The sequence below is a fragment of the Lactuca saligna genome, chromosome 6, assembly GCF_052625555.1.
Source record: "Lactuca saligna cultivar CGN05327 chromosome 6, ASM5262555v1, whole genome shotgun sequence".
Lineage (NCBI taxonomy): Eukaryota > Viridiplantae > Streptophyta > Magnoliopsida > Asterales > Asteraceae > Lactuca > Lactuca saligna.
The window spans coordinates 176373664-176388653 of record NC_136422.1 but is presented as its reverse complement, the minus strand read 5'-3'; the positions used below and the strand labels follow the sequence as shown (position 1 = coordinate 176388653).

The 14990-nt window shown below is 39.9% G+C and overlaps 1 non-coding gene across 1 annotated transcript; it reads right to left on the bottom strand.

Annotated features, from left to right (window-relative positions):
• Nucleotides 1-1418: 1418 nt before the first annotated feature.
• Nucleotides 1419-1525, bottom strand: LOC145003583 (small nucleolar RNA R71). Its single transcript, XR_013662038.1, has one exon. It is a non-coding gene; the product is annotated as a small nucleolar RNA R71 (small nucleolar RNA).
• Nucleotides 1526-14990: the final 13465 nt, after the last annotated feature.

Below are 14990 nucleotides of genomic sequence, written 5' to 3'. Positions count from 1 at the left end.
AATTAATCTAGGGAATTAATTAGTTTAAACACTTGATCAACGCTTAAATTAGTTAATTGTCTAAGGGTTAGGAGTAATGGATATGAACCTAACTATTATCATTGGTAACCAATAGCAATTAATCTACCTTAACTTAAATAACCATACGAGTGAATTGGTTGAACCTAAATAGAAACATCTTTATCAAATTTGGTGAATAGTTGTTGCTTTAGTTAATTAGTTAATTTAGTTTGTCTAAGTTTCTAGTCTTGCAAAACTAGAGAAAAACCCTTTACTTTTATTATTTGTTTTAGTGAAAATTAGCTATTAGTTTAATTGCCGTTCCCTGAGTTCGATACCTTACTTATCAATCTATACCACTTAAAGACAGGTTCACTGCCTTTGTGTGCTCAAATTATTAATAAAAAGTAGGGATAAAACTAGTTGAATTTACACACATCAAGTTTTTGGCGCCGTTGCCGGGGAACGGTTCTAAATAATTAAGCTAATTCCTAATTTTTTCGATCCTTTGTGTGAGTTTACTTGCATAAAGTTCATTTATTGCAATTTAGTAACTGGTAATTAGGTTTTAGTATCTGTTTTAGTTAGGTTAAAACTTAGAATTTTTTTTTTTGAAATATCACTGATACTCGCCGAGTGCACTCGCACCTACTCGGCGAGTAACAATTTAGTTAGCAATTTTTTTTATTTGTTTACAATCTTTTTGTTCTTTTTACGCTTTTTATTTGATCAATTTCAGGACTTTCATGACCAGAGGAGCAAACACACCACTGGTACCCCCGTTTGAAGATCCCGAATCCGCATTGAAAAGAAACAAAGGGAAGGACGTGGAGAGTTCAAGCACACCAAAGAAATCACCATTGTCCAACTTGAAGACTGTTTTTGGGAAAAAGAAAAGCAGCAAATCAGGAGCTTCTAGCGCTTCCTTGATAATTGAGGAGCCAATTCAAGAAGATATTGGATACGAAACCGAGGAAGAAAAGGAGGCAACGTATAAACAAGAAACCGAATCGAAGGAAGAGTTAGCATTCACTATGGCTAACATTGATGAAATTCCCATGGGAGAATGGAAGAAGAGGATGCGCGACGACCATGGCCCGGGACTTATGCAACCCGCAATTCCCGCAACTGCCACCTTCGAGCTAAAAGGTCATATCCTAGCTTCACTCAAGGAAATACCTCTCTATGAGATAGATCATGAAGATGCCTACAAACATTTGGATGAAGTGAATGATGTTGCTGATTACTTCAACATTCCAAATGTAACCCGCGAAACTCAACTACTTCGGATGCTTCCGGTAACCTTCAAGGGTGCTGCTAAAGACTGGCTCAAATCACTTTCCCCCGGGTCAGTCACTACTTGGGCCAGAATGAAGGAAGAATTTATTGATCACTTTTGCCCACCATCCAAGATAGCCAAACTCAAGAAGGCCATTGCAAACTTTGAACAACAAGCTGGAGAGTCATTATATGAAGCATGGGAGAGGTACAAAAGTCTGCTACGAAATTGCCCACACCATGATCTAAACAGCCAGCAAGAAGTTTCCATCTTTTATGATGGAGTCAATGTCATGACCCGGCAGTTGCTAGACTCACAAGGCCCACTTACAAAGAAGCCACCCCCGGTGATTAAAGAATTGATTGAAGAATTCTATAAACACTCTAGAGAATACCACAACCCTAGGAATGATGTCACGAGGGGAGCCGCATACGCTGCTACTGAAGATCTATCCGCGGTCATGGCCATGTTAAAAACCATGGATAGGAGAATGGACAAAATGGATCAAACCATCCATGCCATACGGGTGGGTTGCGAAAATTGCAATGGACCTCACCTCACTAGAGATTGCGATTTGGATGAGAACGGCAACAAAAAGGCACAAGTATGTTATTCGAGCGGTGACCGGTATGATGAGGACTGGCGCAAACAAAAGAAGGAGTGGCTGCCTTACGAAGAGTACAAGAAGGCCAAGGAGGAGAAGTACAGACAAAAGGGAGAGGCTTTTACCAAAAGGAGGAGCCGGTGCAAGAGAAGAAGCCAAGCTTGGAGGAAATGCTAACTAAATTTGTGGCCGCTTCCGAGAAAAGACATAGTGACCACGATGCTGCTATCCAAGAAACAAGAACAATGCTCAGGAACCAGCAAGCATCCATCCACAACATAGAAATGCAGCTTGGGCAACTTGCTCAACAACTAAACCAAAGGTCACCGGGTGAGCTTCCTAGCAAAACCGAGAACAACCCACGAGGCGCACAAGTAAATATTGTTACCACAAAAAGTGGGAAGATTATTACTCCCCTGGCCCCCATTCGAACTGAAGCAACCAAGGACTCACAGAAGGAAGGAATGGAAGATCAAGTCGAAAACCAACACTCACAATCTGAGAGTCCTACTCGCCGAGTAGGACCGATGGACTCGGCGAGTACCTCTGCTAAAACAAATGAACAGCCACCCTTGAAACCATACCAGCCTCCAATGCCATACCCAGCCCGAGCCAAGAAAGAGAAGCAGGAAGAGGAATATCAGAAGTTTCTAGATCACATTAAAACTCTTCAAATCAATATTCCTTTCATTGAAGCCGTCATGCAAATGCCCAAGTATGAAAAGTTCCTTAAGGAACTCCTCACTAACAGAAGAAAGATGGAGGAAGTGCAGAAGGTAGTACTTAATGAGAATTGCTCCGCCGCAATGCTAAACAAATTACCAAAGAAGAAGGGTGATCCGGGGAGCTTAACTTTGCCTTGCCAATTTGGCAACTTTGCCTTAGCTGATTCTGGAGCAAGTGTGAACCTTATGCCATACTCGTTCTTTAAGAAGCTGGAACTCCCGGAGCCAAGGCCAATTCGGATGGCAATTCATTTGGCAAACAAGACTGTTACTTTCCCAAGAGGCATTTGTGAAGATTTGCTAGTGAAAGTAGACAAATTTGTCTTCCCGGCTGATTTCATCATTCTCGACATGGAGGCGGATCCGCAAGTGCCAATCATCCTTGGAAGACCCTTCCTCAACACCGCTAGCGCTATCGTAGACATGAGAGATTCTAAGCTCACATTGCGAGTTGGGGACGATTCAGTGACATTCGGGGTAGACCAAGCCATGAAGTACTCAAGGAGTAGTGATGACACGTCGTTCTCAATCGACATGCTTGGCGAATTATTGGAAGAAGACATACCTGAAGATTCCAGCAAGTTTGCAGCTTTGGACGAAGTATTTAATCCAGAAAAGGACTTATTAGAGATTGAAAGACTGTTGGAAGAAGCGGAGTATGAAGAAATAAAGAACCAAGCTGAAAGCCCTACTCGCCGAGTAGACCCGATCTACTCGCCGAGTACATCTGAAGAAAAACCAGAAGTCGTGAATGCCGCCACCAACTCGCCGAGTACCAAACCTGCACTCGGCGAGTCCGTCACTATGCACAACAAATTGGAGCTCAAAACACTACCTGACCATCTGGAATATGCCTTTCTGGAAGAAGGAAATCAGAAGCCGGTGATTATAGCCTCGGATCTATCCAAGACGGAAAAGGAGGAGCTTGTACGCGTGTTGAAGAAAAGGAAAAGAGCCATCGCATGGAGCATCTCCGACATCAAGGGAATAAGCCTATCCTACTGCTCTCACAAAATCAATTTAGAAGAAGGAGCAAGGCCGGTGGTGCAACATCAAAGACGATTAAACCCGAACATGCAAGAAGTCGTCAAGAAGGAGGTGGTCAAGCTTTTGGATGCAGGAATCATCTACTCCATCTCCGGTAGTCCATGGGTGAGTCCGGTCCAAGTGGTGCCCAAGAAGGGAGGAATGACGGTCATTACCAACGAAAAGAACGAGTTAATTCCAACGCAAACGGTAACCGGTTGGCGAGTGTGCATCGATTATCGAAAGCTAAACGATGCCACTCGCAAAGACCATTTTCCCCTTCCTTTCATAGATCAAATGTTAGAGAGACTATCGGGCCATAGCTACTATTGCTTTTTAGATGGGTTTTCAGGGTATTTCCAAATACCCATAGACCCAATGGACCAAGAAAAGACCACCTTTACATGCCCCAGTGGGACTTTCGCCTATAAACGCATGCCATTTGGACTATGCAATGCACCTGCGACATTTCAAAGGTGCATGACCGCCATATTCCATGATATGGTGTAAAAATTCATGGAGGTCTTTATGGATGACTTTTCTGTATTCGGATCTTCTTTCAATGACTGCCTCACAAATCTCGACTTAATGCTTGCTAGATGTGAGAAAACCGACTTGGTCCTAAATTGGGAAAAGTGTCACTTCATGGTCAAGGAGGGTATAGTTTTGGGACATAAAGTCTCTAAAAAGGGAATTGAGGTGGATCGGGCAAAGATAGACACCATTGCCAAATTACCCCCACCAACTAATGTGAAGGGCATTAGAAGTTTTTTGGGACACGCAGGTTTTTACCGGCGTTTTATAAAAGATTTTTCCAAAATCACGAAACCTTTAACACAATTATTACTAAAAGATGCACCCTTTAATTTTACTAAAAAGTGTTTGGAGGCATTTGACTTTCTAAAGGAAAAATTAACTAATGCCCCGATCATTATAGCACCAAATTGGAACTTACCCTTCGAGATCATGTGTGATGCTAGTGACTATGCACTAGGAGCGGTCCTTGGACAACGGGTTGATAAGCACTTTCAACCCATCTATTATGCAAGCAAGACCTTAAATCCTGCCCAAGAGAATTATACTACTACCGAAAAAGAACTGTTATCCGTAGTTTACGCTTTTGACAAGTTTCGCCCTTACTTGGTTTTATCTAAAACCACTGTTTTTACTGACCACTCGACTATCAAGTATTTGTTTTCCAAACAGGATGCCAAGCCAAGACTAATACGATGGGTGCTGCTTCTTCAAGAATTCGATATAGAGATACGAGATAAGAAAGGAATGGAGAACGTAGCGGCCGATCATTTATCTAGGCTCGAGAACCCGAAATTGCAAGAAGATAATGATGGAGACGACTTTCTGGATGAATACATAATGGTGTCCGTGGGAGAGGAGCCATGGTTCGCAGACATAGCTAACTATTTAGCTACAAATTACGTCCCGAAGGATTATAGTAGTCAGCAAAAGAAGAAATTCTTCGCGGAGATCAAATATTACTTTTGGGACGATCCATACCTCTTTCGAAGCTGTGCGGATGGAATTATAAGAAGATGTGTGTTCGGGAAGGAGAGTCGAAGAATACTAGAACATTGCCATAGCGGGCCCACGGGAGGACATCATGGAGCACACTATACCGCAAAGAAGATCTTTGACATTGGGTTCTATTGGCCTACAATCTTCAAAGATGCAGCCCAATATGTCAAAGAATGCGATGCTTGTCAAAGGGTGGGAAACATTTCATCTCGTAATGAAATGCCACAACATAGCATTCAAGTGTGTGAGGTATTCGACGTGTGGGGCATTGACTTTATGGGACCATTTCCCACATCCAAAGGAAACAAGTACATCCTAGTGGCGGTAGATTATGTTTCGAAATGGGCGGAGGCGCATGCTTTACCTACAAATGACGGACGGGTAGTGGTACGATTCTTAAAAAAACTATTCTCCCGGTTTGGTGTTCCGAAGGCCCTAATTAGTGACCGGGGCACACACTTTGCCAATGATCAATTGGAAAAGGTGCTCAAGAAATATGGGGTAACCCATAAGTTCTCCACGTCATACCACCCGCAAACGAGTGGACAAACGGAAGTGACCAATCGAGCCTTGAAGCGTATTTTAGAGAAGTTGGTGGGAAGCAACCGCAAGGAATGGTCAGATAAATTGGATGACGCGCTATGGGCATTTCGTACCGCCTTCAAAACACCTATTGGTACTACACCATATAGGTTAGTTTATGGAAAGCAATGCCATTTACCGGTTGAAATCGAGCATAAGGCATATTGGGCGTTAAAGAGGTGCAACTTTGACATGGAAGAATTGAAGACCAACCGTCTAATGCAAATGAATGCCCTTGAAGAACTCCGAAATGAGGCTTATTCTAGTTCGTGGCTCTATAAAGAAAAGACCAAGAGATGGCATGACAAAAGAATCAAAAGCAAAGACATCCATGAAGGCCAAAAAGTACTACTTTTCAATTCCCGATTAAAACTTTTCTCGGGCAAACTAAAATCAAGGTGGGATGGTCCCTTTTTGGTCAAGACGGTGTTTCCTCACGGGGCTATAGAATTGATCTCAAGAGATGGCACACCATTTAAAGTCAATGGTCATAGAGTGAAGAAATATGAAGAAGGAGTCCCCCGAAATGAAGGATTGGAGGAGCTGCTGCTGTGCGGAATCGCAAACACGTAGACGGGGCGGAGTCCAGCTAATGACTCCATCAAAAGAAGCGCTTCTCGGGAGGCAACCCGAGTTTCACGTTTGCATTTTCTTTCCTTTTCTTTATTTTTCATATTGTTTTTTTCATTCTTCTTCATTTATTCTACTTCTCTAAGTGCTTGAGGACAAGCTCTACTGAAAGTGTGGGGGTGGAAAGGCTAAACAAAGGAATTCATATAGTAAAATTGGCAAAATTTAATTTTTTTTCAACCTGAGACATCTACTCGGCGAGTATATCTGCTATACTCGGCGAGTAAATGTTCACTTACAGCCAAAAGTTGATAACACGCGTGTCTACTCGGCGAGTAGATCCATTCTACTCGGCGAGTAGCCGGTTCAAACCCAGTAAATTAATACCTGTAAAAATTATTATTATTCATCATTTCATCTCCACACTCGCCGAGCATATCCTCTCAACCGCATCTCAAGGGTTCTTCAAGATTTCTTCAATTTTCTTCTTCTTTCTCTTCATTCAAGCAACAAGGTAACATTTTTACCCTTTAATTTTATGAAAGGTCCAATCTTTATCACATATCTCCCCATATTTGGTATGATTTCGGATTTGGGGAGTTTTTCCCAATTTTTAGGGCTTTGATTTACTCATGAATTAGAGGTTATTTGGAGTAATTTCTTCAAGATCTATGGTTAGATACACAATTACAACAAAACCCTATGAACAAATTGGACTATTACACAGATTACACAGATCCGATCTCGATCTGTCAGAATGTTGATACTACTCGGCGAGTATGTTCGTGTACTCGGCGAGTAGGTCCCAAAAAGATAAAAAAATTTCCTGTTTTTAATTATGGGGTGTTGTTTGTTGCTGTGTTTTTGGTATGTTTATGCAGATAGAATGGCAAGGAGAGGACAGTCATCACGTGGAGGAGGCCATGGTGATATGCCATGGTTAGCCTTTCAACAAATCACCTCCAAATCCTCCAAAACTCGAGCCCTAAACAGGTTGGAAGCGCTGCGACAGAAAGAAATCCACCTGCCCACTGCAGTGGATTGGGGATGGATGGGCAATGTCGGCTTGGAAGAGGAACTTACTCCATATTTGGTGAAAGATTGTAACTTGGGTTATGCCAACATCACTTGTGATGGTTGGTTGCAATTGTTTAAAATCCAAGAGCCAGTCTACGCGGAGTTGTGTTGGGAATTCTTTGCTACCATTTCATTCCAAGGTGGTAGTGAGTATTACAATCCAAACACGATCTCGTTTTCTTTGGGAAGAGAGCTGCGACAATGCAGCATGGTTGAGTTCTCTTGGCGGTTGGGCATCTATGATCAAGACATGTTGATGACGGAATACTTTGAAGCCTTCTTGGAAAATACCCACAAAGAACTTCCCGAGGGGGTGGTGGCGTCGACATGGTGGAGTACAATTGCTAACCGGGTCTACATACCTTCCACTGCTCAAGAAGGTCATATCCGTTCTCCAATCCATCGACTCATTCACCGATTCGTTGCAAGCACGATCAACATGCGAAAGGATGGGGATAAAGTGCCCACCCTTGATATCTTTTACTTGTGGAGTATTATCACTCCCGATGTCTTCTGCAACCTTCCATATTGCATTGCTAAATTTCTTGCGGAGGGAGCGGTTAAGGAGAAAATAAACTCGAAGATCAATGGGGGCATGTTCATTACTCGGCTTGCGAGATCATTTGGGATCTTGGAATTGCCGCAAGCTCAAATGCTAACGATTATCCACCCTCCTCCGTTCAACACTGCACTTTATAGGAGGGCTCGGATAGTGGAAAAATTTGGTGATTCTTTTACTATCCCGAATGAGGATGAGCCGGCGGTCCCCGAGGAGCCGGGAAGGCGGGTTAGGCCGAGAAACGAGCGGGTACGAGAAGACCCACCGGTTACTCCGGTGGAGGATAACGAGGGATGGAACCAAGTGGAGTATCGACGCTACTTGGATGATATAGGGCGAGGGGTTAATTACACCAATCAATCCTTCGACTATCTTTTCCAACAAATGCATATTGCCCCGCGACCGGGACCCGACTATTCTTACATTATGGATTGGGACGAAAGGATGAAAAGAAGGGGTGGAGAAGGAGGTAGTGGAGCTGGAGGAGCCGGGATGGAAGAGGAAGAATGAAGATTTTATTTGCTTTTGTTTTGTTTGATTATGATGTTTGTTTTAAGACAATTGTGGACATGTTGAATTTGGCTATGTGGTTGGAATATTAGTGTTACTTTTAGTTTTCTTTTCAGGTATTAAAGCTAGGAAGCATGCTATTTAGGAATGGTCAAGAGAGGAATGAGAATCTTTATGAGTGCTTATGGAGTCTTGTTCCTAGGATCGAGTCCGTACGAATCGAGAGTTTATTGAAGTGTTACTGCTTAGGAAGTTTACTGGAGAGTACATTTATATTTACATGTCAACACTAGAGTAAAGAGAGACAGCGGTTCAAAATAATTCTGGAACTATACGCTCTACTCGCCGAGTGCACTAATACTACTCGGCGAGTACATCTGCTTCTGCACGAACTACTTTGCCAACGAGTTCTACTCGCCGAGTTTGATCGCCTACTCGCCGAGTAGCCTGCTGCAGGAGGAGTTTCTGATTTGTTCTGGCTACTTTTTTTTGTGCCATTCATACATTCTTTATGAATTACTACTGAGGATTGTGCAACAACCCTTTTTCCTTGGAGTTTTCGAGCTATCAACCACACGAGACGTATGACACCCGTGCCATGGATGAGCTGTTCCCATGGTTAAAGTCACTAGAAGAAGGAGTTGAAGAAGAGAGTGACAACCTAGCGACTGCTACCCCAGGGGAGTTTGTTCCAACTTTCTCTCTATTTGCATTTTTTTAGTTGTTATAATATGCAATGAGGGCATTGCATAAAATAAGTGTGGGGTAGGGGGTTAGTCACATCTTAGAACACTTAGAATCTTAATTTAGGCTAATTTTTAAAAAATTTGTTGCATACCAAAAATGCTTAGGTCTTAAATTAGAAAATTTTGGTAAAAATTAGGATTCCATATTAGAATTGTGTTAATAATTGCATGAGAACCCAAATGTTTAGTTGAGACTATATACGTTCTAGTGCATTTGTGGCTTCCTTATTTCAGTGAAATCATGAGACAAAAACACGACCTTGCTCAGCCTGAGGGATGCAATATGTTTAGCAGCCTAAACCTGAAATGTATCCAGGAAAGTTTTTATCATTAGCCAATAAAGGTTGAGATTGAGCGCCCCTGCTTAAGCATGTAGGGATTTGAGTGAAAAAAAATTGAGAAATACATGAAAAAAAAGAAAGAAAAAAAAATTACTAGAAAAGTTATAGGAATTTTGGAGCAAATGAAGTGAAGATCTGAAGATCAAAATTCCAAGAAAATCAAAAAGTTGAAGATACCAAAAGTCAATACAAGTTGGTGAATTCAAAGATATCCAAGATCAAATTATCAAGAAAGTGAAGAATTCAAAGAATTCCGTAGTGGTATCGAAAAGTTGTAATTCTAGATTATGTATGCTTGGGTTGCTCAATTAAAAATACCTTGAGGGTAAAGAGATTTTCTGAGGATGGATTCGGAGGGTTGCATAAAATGAGCATAGTTCGGGGTGAGTGGGCGAATGTTTATGAGGATTGTGAGTATTTGAAGTATGGGGGGGGGGGGTTTAAGAATTTTAGACACAAATGCATGCGTTGCGGTCTTGGCATAATGGCTGGGTTGGATTGGAGTTATTAATGTGATTTTAATGTGTTTAAAATTTAGTTTTGCTTGGGGGCAAGCAAAAGTCAAGTGTGGGGTATTTTGATATGTGCATAATTAGTTAATTATTTTACATATATTCTTAGTTATTTTTGGTTAATTATGAGAATAATGTGGACAAAAGGTACTTAAAATGCTTTGAATTGTGTTTTCAGTCCAAAGGATATGCTTGGAGGCAAAAAGGAGAAAAGGAAAGCAAGTGAAGATTAAAGAGTGAAAGAAGGACCTACTCGGCGAGTAGATCAACCCTACTCGGCGAGTACACGACGATATGCCAGAAGATAAATACGACTGCTAATTCAAGACGGATAAGTATGCACCTACTCGGCGAGTTGATTCTGCTACTCGCCGAGTACCCTCTGTTTTGGGATATCTTTAAAAGACGAATCTTTATCCCATGGGACATTATTCCTGGCGATTTTTGAAGGATTAGCTGCGACTAAAAGGTTCAGAAGGCGCTAAGGAACCCTAAGCTTCAAGAGTTGGAAGAATTCAAGCAATTAGGTTAATTCTACCACTTAGACTTAGGAATTAAACATGTTTGCTTTCATAAACTTTGTTTTTGTATTTGTTTCTACTGCAACTATGAGCTAAACTCGTTTTTGTTTCTGTTTGGGGAATACCAAAGAACTCCTATGATTTAATTATTAATTCTTGTTTAATTGTCTATTGGTGATTTATTAAATCAAGTTTGTTAAAGAACCTTATGTATTAATCACTACTATTTTCTGTTAATTGGAAGGCAATTAGGTTGCATGAACGTCACTTAATTGTTAACCTCATATGTCTATGTGAATGCTAAAACGTATGCTTTGAAGTAATGAGTATGAAACTAAGATTAATAAGAAAATAGGAAGATTAATGTGTGAGCTTGTTTGAGAAACCATCAACAAGAGGTTAATTGAATTGATAACTTAATTAACCATTACAAATCTTATTTAATCCAAATAATTAATCTAGGGAATTAATTAGTTTAAACACTTGATCAACGCTTAAATTAGTTAATTGTCTAAGGGTTAGGAGTAATGAATATGAACCTAACTATTATCATTGGTAACCAATAGCAATTAATCTACCTTAACTTAAATAACCATAGGAGTGAATTGGTTGAACCTAAATAGAAACATCTTTATCAAATTTGGTGAATAGTTGTTGCTTTAGTTAATTAGTTAATTTAGTTTGTCTAAGTTTCTAGTCTTGCAAAACTAGAGAAAAACCCTTTACTTTTATTATTTGTTTTAGTGAAAATTAGCTATTAGTTTAATTGTCGTTCCCTGAGTTCGATACCTTACTTATCAATCTATACCACTTAAAGACAGGTTCACTGCCTTTGTGTGCTCAAATTATTAATAAAAAGTAGGGATAAAACTAGTTGAATTTACACACATCAACTTCGCACACCAGGCTTCTCGCGAGCAGAGCTTCTGCTCGGAAAATCTTTTCTTCTCAGGATCTTCGGGCTTCGAAACTTGCTTTGGGTATCGGGATGATACCAGGGCTTTGGGGGGTTAGAATAGGGCTTAGAGAGGGTATCGGGAGTGGGAGAGAAGATTTTGAGCAACCAAACTCAGTTGCCCCTTGAATTCTACTTATAGGGCTAATTTTATGGATTCACGTCGTGAATCTCAAATATTCACGTCGTGAGTTGAGTCGTCATTGCATACGTCATTGCAAGTTGCGTCTGTCAGGCTCCAAAGGTCATAAATACTGAGTTCACGTCGCGAACACTGTATTCACATCGTGAACTCAGACAGTTTTGGCGTTTCACGCCTCGAACTTAAGAAATTTATAACTTTCGCATACGAACTTCGTTTTCGATGTTATTTATATCGACACGTAGGTAAAAACAAGGTCTACAACTTTCATTTAGACTTCGTCAGCTAATTTTGACTTTAATTTTAATATATTATTTTAAGTAGACCGGGAGAGAAAAACTCCGTTCGAAATTCATAACTCCTTCATCTGAACTCCGTTTTCGTCTTTTTTTTTTATCGTTGGACTACTATTGATGCGATATTCAATTATCATTTAGAAATTTCTGAATAAATGTCACTCACCCTCAATCTCGAGTTTCGAGCTGCATACTGCTAATGCTGAAACTTCGAAAAATCATAACTTCCTCATACGAAGTCAGATTTAGACATTCTTTTTATGCATGCTCTCGATTTAACGTATTCTACGACTTTCATTTAGACCGCTAAGGCCAAATATCGCTCTAACGTAAATTCACTATTTACATCGTTCAGCGTCGTGTTGGTTTTGTCGTGAAACTTCGACAGGTCTTAACTTCTTCGTTATAACTCGAATTTCGGCGTTCTTTATATGTACGAAATCCTTGTAACATATATACTATAACTTAGTTAAGATTAATCCTTCTAAATAATCTTCCATCAAAAAGTCATTTTTGATGTTTATCGTCTCTAAATTGACTAGCCCGGATCTACGAGCGTTACAATTATCTCCCCCTTAGGATGATTACGTCCCAGAATCATCAACGAAATAGGACTTGTATAATGATTCCATACGTTATCTCTTCATCCTAGGTAGTAATTATAAGTTCTATGTTTCCTCAAAAGAGGATCTAACTCTTGGACTTCTCGATAGCAGGTAGTGCTTAATCCTACATCTGCTCTTCATACTATGTTTGACTTTCAATCGTAACCTTCAAGTTACAAAATAAATCCTTATTGAGGACTCCTTCTTCTTGTTAGGATAAGTACTTTCCCTTATCTATTGTAACAGACCGATGAGTCATGTTCTAATGACCTCTCATCGTATGATGCAACGCTTTGACTCAAGTCTCTTAGAGTCAAATTCCAGAATGGAATATGTTGGAATAGTGTCTAAGGCTGTAACTATATTCGGTTGTGCATGGTCCTTTTGGGTTGCCTTCACCATAGCAACTTGAAGGATGATTTGTTAAGAGAGAGTAAATATTATAAGAAATAATATTTAGCTATTTGATTAATATAAGTCATAAATTAATTGGTATTAATTTGGTGACTTAAAGAGATTAATTAAATAAGAGGGTATAAACTGTCAATTGTTTGATAGTTAAGCTTTAGACTGTAAATCCATTAGGGTTGACCTTGGACGGATTCTAGGAGCTTTAGGATAGCTCAAAATCGTCCATAGGGTTATCTATGGAATGGATTTGGATAGCCTTAAGAGAAGATTATCCAATTAGGGTTTAGGGTGAAACCCTTAAGGAGTCTACAAGTATAAATAGACCCTATGGGTGAGGGAATTCGACACACAACCTTAAGCAAGGATACTCTGGCCGAATTCCTCCCCTCTCCACTCTCCTAAATCATCTTGCTTGCTATTGGTGTTTGTAAGCCATTAGAGGAGTGACAATTGTGACTCTAGAAGCTCCAAGACAAGAAGATCAACAAGGAACTCAAAGGTATGATTCTAGATCTGTTTTAATGTTGTTGTTTAATCTAATTAGCCATTAGAAGTCTTGGATTCAAAGCATGTTTATTAGAAATCCTAGATCCAAGCAATAGGGTTTTGCATGCGCACATAGGAAAGTTCTTATGGCTAAAACCCAACAGTGGTATCAGAGCCTAGATTGGTTTTCTTTAAATTGTTGCTTGAATAACTGAAACAAACCTGCAAAATTCGAATTTTTGGGTTTTGAGTCACTGACTCGTCGAGTTCCAAGGTGGACTCGTCGAGTAGGCCTGACTCGGCGAGTCCCTTTGTGCACTCGGCGAGTCCAAGCGTCAGGAAGGGCCAAATTCGGGATTTCTTTGTGTTTATCTTATCCAAACTTTCCATAAACTAATTAGATCAATATGAATCCGTTTTCTTGATAAATATAAGTGTTATCTTGATCTAGTTAAAGGTAATTATCAACTAATTAAATATTTAGTTTCCTTATATGATAATTAATTAATTATTTTGATTATTTTTGGTAATTATCTTCAAAGAAATCAAAGATAAATCAAATAAAGATAATTAAGATATTAATTGTTAATTGAAATTATTTGTTATTTGATCCTCCATGTTTTAAATGTTTAAAACCTACCCTATAGTTTTGAAATTTATATTTGTGATTAAAAGTTCTAATTTAGACAACTTAAATTTCAATCCCTAGATTTTAAAAGTTTAAAATACAACCCTATACTAATATGATATTAATAGTATAATATATATATATGTATAACTAAATGCTAGTCTTACCGTTAGTAAGCCTCATTCACGAAGCCGATCTATAAGGTGGGTATAAGGTTGCGGCCTATAAAATGGCGCTTAATGGGTGTACACTCACACCCACCGCTCGCTTGATTGGTGGAGGGTCGTTAGCCGAACGGGTAGGATAGGGCAACCTCATCCTCTCATTAAAAGTATAATAAGAAATACGAAGTAACTAAACCTTTTTTTTTTAAATTTCCCAATCTTAGTTACTTTAGGAAAAGTGAATTGATGCAATCCCATGAAATTACACTTTGCACCTTGCTAAGATGTTAGTGGAGCGTGTGTGGTTTACCGGCACACTAATTGGTTCTAAGCGAAGGTGGCAAAGGGTGATTCATTGTTTATCATAGTTCGATGGAGCGTGTGTGGTTTACCGGCACATCGAATAGGTGATCGTAACAATGAAGGCACCATGTAAATTTGCATGGTAATTCACACCCGCTTTGTGATCCTCGGCATCCCAGTCACAAAAAAGAGGGGCATATCGAGATTTAAACATGCCATTGAATAGTTCAATGAATCTCATCCGAACCTAGGAATTCTCAAAACACTTAGGACCAAAAGTTTAAGTTTTGTGATGGAGAATTAGTGAATCGTCATTCACTTACCTTCAATTTATTTGCATGTTGGACTACGGCATCCCTTTTCTAGTATGTAAATGTTATTGTTGGATCCTAGCCCTAATTTTTCTTATTGGGTG